Genomic DNA, 7,252 nt, shown 5'->3' with positions numbered 1-7,252 from the left:
GGGATGAAATTTTTAGTGACAAAAAGGATTGGATTTTTTGTGAGAAACATCTGAGTTGGGGTGTGAAAAATTAGAGAAGGGGGTGGACTTCTGTGCATGAGAAACAGAGAAAGAGATCTTTCTATTTGGGCGTGAGGTCTAGGGTGGGTTCTAGGGTTTCAGCTCTAGATTTTTGTGTGAGAAGAAATACAAGAGGGTCTTATTCCAATCTCCCATACCACCACCTCCTCATATAGCTCCATCTTCTGATCTGAAAGAGTCTAGGTGATCTAAAGGAAGGAGCTTAAATCATCCATCCAGAGCCTTCGGTGTGAGCTAGCACTCCCGAGAAGGATGATCTGATCAGAGCTTCGAGTGAACGATTTGTAGAGGTCGGACGAGCTGTGTGGCTACTTGACATCAGGAAGAACCTCATACCACACCTATCAGCAGCGACGATCATCGATCCATGTAAAGATAATGAGTTCTGAACTCATCCGATTAGATCTAACGATTAGATCTGATCTAGGGCATCGATGTGATCGATGCAGTTTTTTCTTTATATCAAATTTTTGTATGTAAATTTTATATCATAGATCCTTAAAAAGAAGTTTAGATCTAATTTAAAATATGTGTAAGAGATTAAAATGTTTAATCTACTGTCTTCCGCTGTGCAAAATTTTAAAATTGCATATTTTAAACTATCGATTTTCCTTCAAAGACTGCCTCAGCCCAAGATTTATTAGGAAGATCTTTTGCTTTTATCATACACTTGGCAATCTCTACCAAACTTCTATTCTTGTACTTTGCTACTCCATTTTGTTGAGGGGTGTAGCTTGTCATCAATTGTCTGTAAATATCATGAGAATCATAAAAAATTTTAAAATTTATAGAGAGAAATTCTTCTCAATCTGTGTGCAGGGCTTTAATCTGATGCCCACTCTCATTTTTCATCAAATTTTTGAATTTTTGAAAAACTCCAAAGGCTTCAGATTTATTCTTTATGAAGTAAATCCAAGTCATTCTACTAAAGTCATCAACAAACACAACAAAATAAAAATTATCATTAAGTGAAGGAGTTTGCATTGGGGCACAAGTATCTACATGTATCAAACCAAGTAGTTCTTTAGCTTTCCAATTACCATGTCTTAGAAAAGAATCCTTGTAATGCTTTCCTCATATACAACTTTCACAAATAGAACCATTATTTTGAACTAAGGGCAGACCATCAATAGTATCTTTATGATGTAATAGATCAAGTCTCCTAAAACATAAATGACCATATCTATAGTGCCATTACCAGTTTTCATCTTGAGTGACTTTTAAAGCAACATAAATAGGAAAAACTTTGTTTTTAGTCATAAAAACGTCAAAAAGCAAATTTTTCTTTGTTCTATCCTCATAAACTGAACACTTTGAATTTTCAAAGACAACAAAATAATCATCATTCAGAAATTGGCCAACACTAAAAAATTAATAGTCCAAGCTAGGAACATAAAGCACATTCTTAATAGTTTTCATATCAGAAATATTCATTTGAATAGTGCCTTTACCATGGACTTCTTGCACAACTCCATCTCCCATCTTCACATGGCTCTTGACTGATTTATCCAAATTTATGATACTACATCCACTATCGACATACTAAACACAGTTAGAGTCATTATCAAAATGGCATATAAAAAGCAAATTTTTATCTTCTCCTACAAAATTAGTTTGCTGCTGTTGCATTTTCAATCTATAAAATCTCTCGATATGGCCATACTTTTTGCAATAATTACACTGAAAAAAATTTTTAGGTCTGTCTTGATAGTTACGTTCATTGTTCTTTTGATTCTGATCATAGCTGCCTGATCCATCGATCACTATTCCTCTCATTGGTAGGACCAAATCTGCCACCACTTTTGGTTCTATGGCCTTGACCGCAACCTCTACCACCACGGTCTCGACCTCGACTTGATGATATCTGCCGTTGATTTGAATCTGCACAATCTTTCTTCTTTTCTTTTAACAAATTTATTTTCATCTGAAAAGCTTGATCAACTAGAGTCTTACGAGATCTATTGAGTCGATCCTCATGAGATTGAAGTGAGCCAAGAAGTTCACTAACAAAAAAAATAGATAAATCTTTGGATTCTTCTATAGCTACTACCATATGATTAAACTTAGGTGTTAAACTTCTAACGATTTTTTTAACTACCTTTTGATCTTTAATATCTTCGTCATAAGAACGCATTTGAGTGACAGATTCCATCACTTTTGAAAAATAAATATGGATGTTCTCATTTTCTTGCATCAGCATATTTTCAAATTTACAACAAAGAGTTTGAAGTTTAACAATAAGTACCTTTGAACTCCCTTAATACTCTCTTTGCAAAGTATCTTATGCCTTCTTGGCTTTCTTGACAGCAACAATATGAGAGAAAATGGAGTCATCGACAGCTTGCTGAATGAAAAAGAGAGCCTTTGAATCTTTCTTTATATTCTCTGGGATTACGACAGTATACCCCTTCTCAACAAAATCCCACATTAATCTTTAGATAAAAACAGCATCTTCATCTTCATGCTCCAAAACTCATAATTTTTTCTCTTAAAAACTAGAATCATAGGCTGAGATCCAGAACCATTGCTCGTCATCTCTACTGTATGCCTCATATAGCTTTGATACCACTTGTTATGCTAAACAGAATAAGGAAAAAAAAAATGAAAGAGATAATAATTGAGGAGTAGCAAAGATCAAAAGAAAACACTTTATTCACTTCTTGGTGATGATCTTGGATACAACCATAAAGGTTATTTCTAAACCCCCATAACCTGTAGCCTGAGTAAATTACTGGCTCCCAAAATAGAAAATAAATCAAACAAAGATAAGTTTTTACTAAATCATGAGAATCTTTTTAAAAAAATTATTAAACCAAAATAATTTTCTACTAAATCAAAAGGAGAATAATTCTAAAATATTCTTTCTATAAAAAAAAATTATTTTGTCATGCATTAATTCCTAACAAAATCCGACCATTCATCATTCAAAGGTGAGAGAAAAAAAACCCACCCTCTTATTTTAGAATTACCCGTAAAGTATCATTTTTTTATTTAAATAGTATGATATTTTAGAACTACCAGACACATATCTGCAAATTATCTGATAAATATTGATATTTGATATGGATGTCATTTGATTTAAAGCATCGATCCTTCATTTTCATTTTTTTTTTGGTAAGATGGTAAGGCACAGAAAAGTGAAGTAATAGTTACAAAGAGACAAATTAAAGAACAGTGTAAAGAGCTACAGCTAATAGAGATGAACACCCATATCACCTGCTAACAGGATGCTTTGAAACTGAGATGGAATTGACCCAGATTTGGTGCGTAGGACGTCATGATGAGTTGATTGAGTGGCAATGCAGTCAGCTGCTGCATTGCCCTCTCTATGAATATGTAAAGCAATGAAAAATTGCAGCGATTGCCTCCAATATAAGTATCAATGATTCTTAGATGGTGGTCAATCATGGCATACTTGGCCTAATGAGTATTAGGAAGACCAGCCCTGCCCATTTTCCCAGGGAGACTTATATTACGCCAACCAGCATACCGAGAACCTTTTTTTTAGCCTTCATTCAAATAAAATTTCTAATATATGAATAACCTGGTCAAGAGTTCCTTGATACACCCAGAAGATGTAGCACGCCAGTAGCCTGGAATGGAACTAAAAATGGAATTGGTCAAAACAAAGTCTCCAAGCTTGGGTTGCTTCAAAAAAAAAAAAAGTGTCCTAGTTTGGGATAAATTATTTATCTTCTACCAAAAAAACTTTCTATTGATTCCGTCCAAATATCATTGGCTGACTTCCTAGTACGAATATTAAATACATTAACACCAATATAAGGGCTTATTAAGGGGTTCTAACCGTAAGATACTAGAAATCCTTTGCGTGGATCTAACGGAAATCCTATCGGCAAAATTAGAGGATTTGCCTTTATTAACTTTTCAATTAGTAATATATCAGTACTCCATTACCTCATTAATGGCAAAACAATCCTAAATGGCAGCATGATAATATCATTAACATTGAAAAAATAACACAATTTATACTAGTCATTAACATGGATCCCCTCAACAGCACAATCTCATCTTGTTGTTCAGAATTTTAATAAAGAACTGGCATACAGTGAACATGTGGAAAAAGATAAAAGATATCTCCTGCCTAATTCCAGGTGTAATATTGAGCCACTCAAAGGATGCAAGAAAAAAAAAGGGCCACCCAGAAGGGTTATCATTAATCAAGATTAAATAATGAATACGTGAGATGTAAGTCTTCATCCATTTAATCCACTTTGACGGAAAAATTCATACAGATCAGGACATGAATAAAAATTTTCCAAAGGATAATATACATTCTCCATATCAAATATAAGCATCATAACAGTATTTGAACCATCCTTCCTATTGATAGAGTGTAAATACTTGTCCAACAACAAAAACATTCCCACTGATATCATTGACATCATGATCAGCCTAGTATCATGATATGCCATAAAGACAATTTGCTGTCACCTAATAAGAGAAGGAAAAAGAGGCTTATGGTTATCAACCAAGAGGTTAGCTCCTAGTAAATATTAGAAAAATATATGGGAATCAATACGCTATGGGAAAACCATGGGACCATAAAAATTGAAAATAGCAAGACCCATGCCATTAATTGAAGCACAGCAAGTAAAATATATTTGATTCCTAAGCCAAGAAAGGTGCATGAGCATCAGCCAAGAAAGGGTTCAACTTATGCCAATCAAGAGTGGTGGGGTTCGCATCCTTCTTTCAGTAATTTTTCTCTGATGTAAAGCGAAGGCATCAATTCCACCCTGATTTTATTAACAGATAATATAGCATCTTGACAGGATTAATAGGAGGGGATGGGATTTTCCATCCCTTGAGAAAAGAAGATGAGACCACGTAACAAAACGTATGCTTCTCCCATCAAAATGCCAAACATATCCCACAAGGGTCAAAGGAATCCTTACATTGGGCATTAGTGTGAACCCAGAGCGAGCCTGGATATTTGACTGTATTTTAGTATCATATTCCCAACTCCAGCGCTTGTCAAGCTCTTCTATACTTCTATCCATGTAAATGTCTCTCCGGTCTCTCTGCAGTACCTGTGCCTTCCCTATTATTCCTCCCTTCTCAGTCAATTCTCTTGATTCTCCTTTAAGGTCGTGTGAAGATGGAGTTCTGCGATTAAAATCTTGCAATGAAAGATTAACCCATTAAAAATCATGATTTTCTCTGGTATTGATATTTTCTGGTTAAACTTTTCGAACTTGGAAATAATTTCCTCAATAAATTTGGGTGGATTTTTTCCTCCCTTTTCATCAAAAAAAAAAAAAAAAACTTGGAAATAATTCCTCCATGCTTTAGAAAGTTGTAACAGTCTTTCACCGGGAACCTATCCGAACTCCCCCTTTTCCAAAATACCTTGTTCGGTTCCTGAGTGGTGATACTCTTCAGCTGCTCTGGCGTCTGGTGGTTTGTGAAAGAGATTTTGATGAGCCTCATGCAGCACTACTTCTTTTACTGAAATATTCTAGTTTAAAGTTAGGAGGAGCAAGCAGGGGAACCACTTTTTCAACAGTTCATGTGCAACCCATGTTTCATGCCAAAAAGCAATTTGACCACAATCTCCACCCTGAAATCTGAAACATGATGCAAATAAGACATGTACCTTTGTGACATTCCTCCAAGCAACCGTTACAGAGCGTGTAGTTCGTTTGGTTGTTACTGAGAACAGCTTGGAGGTGTACTAAAGGTTGCGAATTGTGGACCTCCAAGCACTTCCTTGCTTGTTGAAATGCCTTTAACATCTCTTCAACAAAAAACATTGATTGAAAGCTTTCAAATCTTTGACTCCAAGTCCTCCAAATTGCTTCACAATGACCTCCTTTGCATTGCTAATCCCCTCTCCATAGGCAACCACATCTAGTTTTCTCTATTCTTGCAATGATAACTCGAGGAAGGAGGAAGGAAGACAATGGGAACCCGAGGTAGTTTAAAGGGAGCGACGTTTTTGTGCATTCCAGAATAGCGGTGAAATTGTTGCAAGCTGAATCGGACATTTTATACCAACCAGCGAGCTCTTCTCGAAGTTTATCCTCCACCTTGTTAGCAGTTCAACAGCATATATATAGAAGGAACTTGGGATGTTGAACATACCTTAATTCAGCCTTGCATAGAATAAGTGTCGTCCAGGTACTGGAAACAAAGATTATCCCCAGAGATATTGGGGAAGTCTAATCCCTGTGACTAGTCCATTTGCTTGAGCAAGTTTAGTGACCTGTCCAAGAGTACAAAGCAATGGAGACAGAGGATCTCCTTGATCAGGCCCTTCTTTACCTTGATCCAACGTTCGAGCGTAAGATGTTTTCGTTAGAAAGTAATCCTTTTTTTTCTTTTGGGCAGCCCACGTGGGTTATGATAAAAAAAAAAAAATTATTTGAGTTTAAATAGCAAAAACTCACGTGGGTCACAATTTTAAATAGCTCTGAAAAATATCTAAACATCGTAAAATATCTGAACATCGTAAATATCTAAATTTATTTAAAAATAAAAAATTTTATATCTCAATATTTTTTTTTAGATCTCTATAAATATTATATTATAGATGACAATCAGATCGAATCCGATCGGAATAGAATCAAAAAATTTTAAATTTAAATTCAATCTACCTAATTTTTAAATTATTTAAATTTTAAAATTCAAATCCGATCTATTCAACAAACAAATCATCTGATCCAACTTATTTATAACCCAGAAAAAATAAAATCCCCCCATGATCAGTCTAAAACAAAAAAGGGAAAACAAAAACCTACTTCCGTCTTCGATCTCTGTTTTTGCCCTTGCTGCATCTCCGCCCGACCGCCTCTCTGACCTCCACCCTCGCCGCTCTCGGCCGCCTCCCGCTCTCGTCACCCTCTCAGCTGCCGCGCTCTCGATCAGAAGCTCTTGCCGCGCTCTCACCAGAAGGCTCAAAGAGGTCGTCGTCGGGAGTGGGGCCTGATAGCCTATTTCGCAAGTGCACGAAATCGCTCAAGTAATATAATGATAAATAAGAGATCGTTCCCACGAGGACTGAGTTTAATTACCAAAAATGAACGCTAATTTTACTAATATCTAAACGATCGAAACTGAATGATAATGGAAAATAAAATTAACTCTAAAGAACTCAATGAAAGCTGAATCAAAATTCGATTGATAAAGTACTAGGGTATATCTGATTTCA

At 35.6% G+C, this 7,252-nt stretch overlaps 1 long non-coding RNA gene across 2 annotated transcripts; it reads right to left on the bottom strand.

Moving 5' to 3' along the window:
• Window positions 1-4,756: 4,756 nt before the first annotated feature.
• Window positions 4,757-7,027, bottom strand: LOC140859190 (uncharacterized). 2 transcript variants are annotated; one of them, XR_012142657.1, is made up of 3 exons: window positions 6,843-7,027; window positions 5,699-6,307; window positions 4,757-5,550 (listed from the first exon to the last, which is right to left on the bottom strand). It is a non-coding gene; the product is annotated as an uncharacterized lncRNA (long non-coding RNA). The 2 variants fall into 2 exon arrangements; XR_012142656.1 differs by having other exon boundaries at window positions 4,757-6,307.
• Window positions 7,028-7,252: the final 225 nt, after the last annotated feature.

Source organism: Elaeis guineensis, chromosome 7 (assembly GCF_000442705.2).
Source record: "Elaeis guineensis isolate ETL-2024a chromosome 7, EG11, whole genome shotgun sequence".
NCBI classification, from domain to species: domain Eukaryota; kingdom Viridiplantae; phylum Streptophyta; class Magnoliopsida; order Arecales; family Arecaceae; genus Elaeis; species Elaeis guineensis.
This window is presented reverse-complemented; position numbering and strand designations above follow the sequence as displayed.